General features: G+C 37.1%; 1 long non-coding RNA gene across 1 annotated transcript; it reads left to right on the forward strand.

Moving 5' to 3' along the window:
- Window positions 1-1581: 1581 nt before the first annotated feature.
- On the forward strand, window positions 1582-6324 carry LOC114631298. Its single transcript, XR_003712936.1, has 3 exons — window positions 1582-2249; window positions 3674-3797; window positions 5950-6324. It is a non-coding gene; the product is annotated as an uncharacterized LOC114631298 (long non-coding RNA).
- The last annotated feature ends 698 nt before the right edge of the window (window positions 6325-7022 follow it).

Consider the following 7022-nt stretch of genomic DNA (forward strand, 5'->3'; position numbering starts at 1 on the left):
TCTTTTCATACATAAACTTCATACTCAGTATCTCCTTTTCCTAGCTTTTTCACTTTCAAACGTTGTGTGGTCACTAATAATCACTGTTAGAGTAGAGGTAATTCTACTGGTCTCCTTTCATGGACAAAGCAATTGGTTGACCTGCCCCTGATGCAAGTATGCCAGGTACACCAGGTGTACCAGAAGCATGCTGAAGATAAAAATACCACCAGCTATACCAGCTTTGTTGTTTTGTGTTCCCTCTCTGTTCTTGCTGTGTGACCCGTATTCCCCCTAGTTATCCTCATGGCTCTCTTGCTGCTTCCTTCTATCTGTCTGCCTGTTTGTCTGTCTGCCTGTCTACCTGTCTGTCTGTATGCCTGCCTGTCTACACATCTACTTGTTTACTTCTATTCTTTCCCCAGGTCCTCAATTCCATCTCCTTTATCAATAAGTCTCTTTTGTATCAGATCTTTTGCATGGTGAATTTTGTTCAGGGGTACACTTTAGTAGCCTGCCAAAGATATCCACAGGCTCTATTATATTTCATAACAGCCATGCAATAGAATTAATGTCAAGCTGTCTTGAAATCTCTGCCAATGAAATTAGTCTAAAACCTTTGAATTTATCCTCGGGCATATTTCTAGAACAAAGACAAGGAGCAGGCATATTCTTTCCAAAATGTCACAAGAATGGTCACTATCCCAGGTGCTATTATTGTTGCTTGCTGTAACTATTGAGTTGGACCTTCATAGTCCACATTGCTGTCAGCACTGTTGTCTTCCAAGCTTAAATAGGAGCAAATATGAAGTGAAACTTATTAGACACTAAAATATAATGTTGTACCAATTTTGTACTCCAAAGTCCTCATATTTTCCGTATTTCTTAAAAAACCTGCAAAACCAGGCTAGTGACAGAAATATACCACCCTCTGCTACCAACTTTTGTCGTAGTTAATTCTCTATTCCTGTGAAAACACACTAGAAGAAAGACAACTTATAAAACAACATATTTAATTTAGGGCTTGCTTACAGTCTTCAGGCATGAGTCCACATTCTTCATAGAAAGGAGCTTGGCAACATAGTGGCAGGCAAAGCACTAGGATAATAATTAAGAGCTTATATCATTATAGGCAAGGTGGAGGCAAACAGAGAACAAAAGCTCATTAGGCATATCATTCATATTATAAACCTCTAATCATACCCCTAGTGACAAATGTCCTCCACCAAGGTAACATCTCTTAATCTCATCAACAATTTCTATCTACTGAGAATCAAGCATTCAAACATATGAGTCTGCAAGGGACATTCTTATTTGAAACAGCATGCAGTCTGTGTTTACCTTAACTAATTTAACTTTAATTCTTTTCCTTAACTCTCTTAACAAAGTTCAATATTAAACACAGCACACTGCATAAAAATAAAGTGGGTCACCTAGGAGCCTTGTAGATTGCATGTTTTGCAATGAATAATATGTTATAGTTTAACCTTTTATTTTCTGAGATTTGTAGATCAATGTCCATATTTGATCATGGAGCATTGTGTAAACAAAATAGCTTTAAAAATAAGTCTTTAACAAATTCCATTGCAGAAATAACAACAGCAGAAAAGTGCTTGGTGACTTTAAAAAGAGTAGGTAAAGAGAGAGATAAAAGATAATTATGGATGGCATGGACATTTTAAACCTCCATTATCTCACTAGAGGGTAATTGCCCTATGACAGCAATGCAGACATGAATGGGGACACATGAAGAACATCTCAGGATGTACATTATTTATGGTGTCTTTGTGAAATATAATTTTTAATGCTTTGTCCCAATATTTTTCTACAGTAAAGTAATTTTCTCCCTTTTGAGCTAGTTATTCAGCCTCAGTGGCCTTTCAGAAACTCCTGAATCAAGTTGGCAGCCTAGAGAAATTCCAGATCCTTCAAATAGCTTGTTTTTATCCTCAATTCAATTGTGATACCTAACACTATCTTGACGAATTTTACTGTAGCTGTTCCTAGTCATCACTGCTGGATACCCATCCTTGACAAGGACACTGTTCTAGACAATGACACTGAGATCCTGAGTCATGATGACCTCCTGATTATCTCCATCCCCTTGGATTCAAACCTGAGATTGGATAAGTGTCATTGTCTGGCCAGCAACAGTGGCATCTTCTTCATTTGAATGGCACTTTCACTACTGAGACAGAACCAGACACTGAACCCTATCTGGATGGCTTGGTTATGACAGAAGCAACTTCCTTTCCACCACTGTAACTGAGGTAAGTCTTTCCCCAACATGAATTCATGATGTGGCTTTACCAATAGCACAGATAGTGGATACTCATTTAGCACAGTCTTCAACTTTAGTCAGTATTATTTGTTGATATCTATATCTATATATATATAGATATATAGATATAGACATAGATATAGAGACACAAAAGTTCTGTGACTTTATAGAACTTTGACTAACATATTTTGTTGTGAAGCCTTAATGGAACAATTGGTAGTGTAATTTTACATAAAGCATTTCTTCCAAACAGGAAAATTTCTGAAGATAGAAAGCCTCCATGTGGTGGTATTTGTGCAAATAAAGTTGGAAAGGAATATGATTTGGACAGTTTGGTGACCTTCTTTGCAGGTGATATGAGTGAAGGGCATAAACAGCAATTTTTTTCTCCAAAACTATTAAATGTAGGAAGAACATGGCTACATAAAACATGTATTCAGAAGTGTTCACATCTCTTACTTGATATCTGGATCTCCTTACTTTTGTATTAAAAGAAAAAAGATTTAACAAATGCTACCACAGGGTCATCAGGATAGAGACATTTGATCAGAAATGACTCTAAGAAAAAATCTCTCTGTTAATACAGAGATATGAGTTTACATAGACAAGTACAAAATTCATCTTGCATACTCATCTGCCACATAATTTCATCACCCAACACATATATCACTATTGTTATGCAGCTGCTTCCATCGCGTAACTGAGAAGCAGGATCAGATTTACCCTGCTTGTACATCCAGATGTCAACAGTTGATTAGATGTGGTTAGGAATGAAATTTAGATGATATAATTAGCATACAAAATTTATCCTAGCAGATTCATTTAGAGAAAAGAATACATTATTAAATGATATTTTCTGTATGCTTACATGGAAGTTGGTATATATCTCTGGAAGCAGCCCTCATATTCTTGTTCAATTAGCCACACTACAAATGTATATCCAGGTAGAGGGAAATGGATCATTGTGGATCCAGGTTGCAGAAGTATAGTGCACTTTGTGGTTGAATCAGTCCCTACTTTTACTGAAGGTATTACACAACACAAGAATATAGAGATACATATATCAGAATATGTGGTAGGTATTCAACTAAAAAGCAAATATTTAAAAGGTTAATTTTGTTTTCTGCTTTTTTATTGTTTTTTGTTTTTGGTTGCTTGTTTGTTGTTTTCTAAGTTCATTAATTTAATGCATGAGTACTCTGCTACATATACATCTACAGGCCAGAAGAGAACTTCAGCTTCTTTTAAAGATGGCTGTGAGCCACCATGCGGTTGCTGGGAATTGAACTCAGGATCTCTGGAAGAGTAGCCAGTGTTCTTAACTGCTGGGGCTCCTCGCCAGCCTGATGGTTAAATTTTGAATGGAAAATGACAGCAAAAACTTGTTTCTACCTCCAACATCTTCCTTGACAGGCGGCTGTCAGAGTCAGCTTAGTGGCTGATTGTGACCAACAATACCCAGAAAGGCTTCAAGGAACTTAGAAAAGTTGCACACATAAATGGAATGAAGAATTCTGGAGACACCCTAACCATGGAGGTGAGCACAACGGGAATTGTTTCAGACGTAAAGAAGTAAAAGCTTGACATGTGTATGAGTTAGTGCCCAAGATGCACTATGCTCTAAGTACATAGGAGTTTTTTTCTTATGAGAATAAAAACACTGATATTTACATTCCTTTGTTTATTGTATTATTCTGAAGAGGATTTTATTGACAAAATATCATTTTAGTTGTATATGTGAAGTATATTAGAGTGCTTCATTCTGATATTTTAATATATGTAGATAATGTATATTTGATAATTTCCCCTTTATCCCTTCATTATCCTCATATTCACATACACAGTTTGAGAGAAACATAGAGATGATCATGGAATGGTGGAATGTGAATAAGTCTTCTCTCCCAAATCCTCAACTAATTTCTGATCTGTCTTCTCCTTCTCCTTCTCCTTCTCCTTCTCCTTCTCCTTCTCCTTCTCCTTCTCCTTCTCCTTCTCCTTCTCCTTCTCCTTCTCCTTCTCCTTCTCCTTCTCCTTCTCCTCCTCCTTTTCCTCCCCCTCCCCTCCCCCTCCTCCTCCTCCTCCTCTTCTTCTCCTACTCCTCCTCCTCCTTCTTTTTCTTCTTTGGACTATACTTCCACTTTCCCCCCCCATCTACCATTAATCACTCATCCTTCCTCAACATGATGGAATTTTATTATCTGAATTTGGATGGGTCTACTGCAGATAATAACAGCTATTGAAAGTTCAAGAGTGCAATGATCATGTCATGCCTAGAATACAGCATTACATATGACCCCATACAGTACTTCAGACTTTATATTCTGTCTAAACATTCTTTATTTATGGTCTGTGACCCTTGGAAATAGTACTGTAGATATCTAGTTGGGACCAACTAATTTACCAGTTGCCTCTTCTCAGAAGAATGATCAGTTATAGTTCTCTAGTAACTTCCTCAAGCAGTAAAAAGAACCTTTCTGACCAGAAAAGACAACAGCACTATTCTATGGACTTCAAAAAAATCGTTAAGCAGGCGAGTCACCTGGCACATAGTCTCCACATAGCTAAATAACTGTATTACCTCTACTACTAGGGCCCATAACATCCATATCCATGAAAACCTGAACAGGTATAAAGTATTATATGTGATTTTTTTCCTATAAAGCTGACCTAAAATCCAGGTATGAAGTAGTTACTTACATCCAAAATGGTTTTGACCATTGGGCCATTGACTATATCTTGTATGCATGTAATTATAAGGGCTTTACTAAGCCCATCCTAGTTCCTAAATGATGACTTGGAAATTTATCATTCATTTGAAAATGCCCATGCCATGAGTTAAGCTTGTCCCTCTACTGGCTTGAAGCTCCATTAACTCATATACTATTCTATGTCTACCACATGACTAGTGACCTTTCCTCTGTTTAGTATGTCTGACTTCCTACAAGTCTAGGGTAAATCTTCCCCATCAAACTCTATCTCAGAGTTCATCACTCTCTGCTAGATGTCCTACCTTCTAATCCTGCCTTAGTTTATAATTGGCCATAAGGATTTTATTTACAGGTAGTGCTTCCACACTCTACCCAAGAGATTATCATTGCATATACAGGTATATCTATGATCTGGAACTAGACTCCATTGTTCACTAAAGTGATATAGACTATTGTCTGGAAGCAGCCTGGAGAGAAAATTTCAGTGCCATGAAATTAGCCATAAAACAGTAAGATTCCAGGTTTATTCCAGGTTGGTTTTCTGTGTCCAGCAGCCAGAACTTGTACTGTATTCAGCAATTGGATATTACGTTCATTCTATTTGAAAACTACTTGTACATGTGTGATTACTAATACTGAATGTAAAGTATACAGAATACGTAATCAATGGCAGATGATTTGCCAGAGATGCCCACAGGGATTTATTTATATTAGTTAGTCTCTAGGAATGAGTAACTTAGGTAAATCTGATGAGTAAAATAAATCAGACTGAGCACCTTAAAGGAAGACAACATTATTCCCTGTGTTTTTATCCTTGAGTACATACTAAGATACAGCTGGCTGGGATAATATTCACTGCTTTCTGCTTCTTGAATGCATATAGTGCAACTAGCTGCCTTCTCAAGTTCCTTTCCTAAAATTACTATATACTTCATGTAGGTGTCAAAATGATCTTTTTCTGCCTCAAAAATTTTTTTTTAGGTAAGACTGTCTTATCACACCAGCAGAAATAATAACTAGCAAAAAAAAAGTGGCACGTAGGGTGATGTCTTTGTGATAATAAAGCTCATATGCACACTAAAGGCATTTGTACTCATTGTGGGAAGAACATGGAAGATATACACTGCGTAGTGAAAAGCCCTTGGATACTGTAAGTGTAGCTCAAGGAACCATGGCTCTTGGGTAATGAGAATGAAGAAAGAAGCACAGACATTTGGAGGTAGACGTCATGCATTTCAGAAGCCACAGGAACTCCAATTGGGTTGGGAGCCATTAGTACTAAATAAAACCAAGAACTTGTCATCATCCTTTTGAAATACAGAGACACTGAATCAAAATAAATGTGAAAATCATGAACTAACTTGTTTTGTGGAGTATATTTTATAATGTGTATGTATAGTGTTTGTAGTATCATCATTTGTGCTGCATTTATCCAGATATACAGTAGAAAGAAAACAAAAATGTAGAGAGAAAGATTTAAGAATGTCCAGTTTGTCAGAGGAGTAATCAAATAAGTAAAAGTTTGGTGCCAAGGCATTAGCTAAGAGTTTGCTTCAGCTACAGTGAGATATCATGCTCCTCACCAGACAGAAGGAAAACAGCTATGAGTGCAAAATTGGGTCACAAAATGATCCAACTTGTGAACATGCAGAAAACCTCTAAAAGGAAGAAGCTAGAACTAAGGTGTCAACTAATTCAGTTCATACGAAACCATGTACAAGGAAAAGAATAGAGCTGTGGTCCAAGAGGGCCAGATTACATTTTGAGAAGCTAAACAAATGTGATTGACTGACCACATAATAATAGGAAGCATGAAGTCCAGAGAGAGTGAATCAGTGAGTACTGATCCAGTTCTAAGAGCAATAGAAGTTTTACAATGTATGGCAGGGCTAGAGTCACTTACAGCGTTCCCTCAGAGTTCACTGCATAAATCTATGAAGTTGAATATCCTGTGTTTAATTGGAGACTGCAGGATGTTGTTGATGCCAAAATCATGGAATGTCTGTTGCAGAACATTGCATTCATGGAGTATAGCTGTCTCAAAACAAAAGTTA

The sequence above is a fragment of the Grammomys surdaster genome, unplaced genomic scaffold (assembly GCF_004785775.1).
Source record: "Grammomys surdaster isolate TR1022 unplaced genomic scaffold, NIH_TR_1.0 356, whole genome shotgun sequence".
Classification (NCBI taxonomy): domain Eukaryota; kingdom Metazoa; phylum Chordata; class Mammalia; order Rodentia; family Muridae; genus Grammomys; species Grammomys surdaster.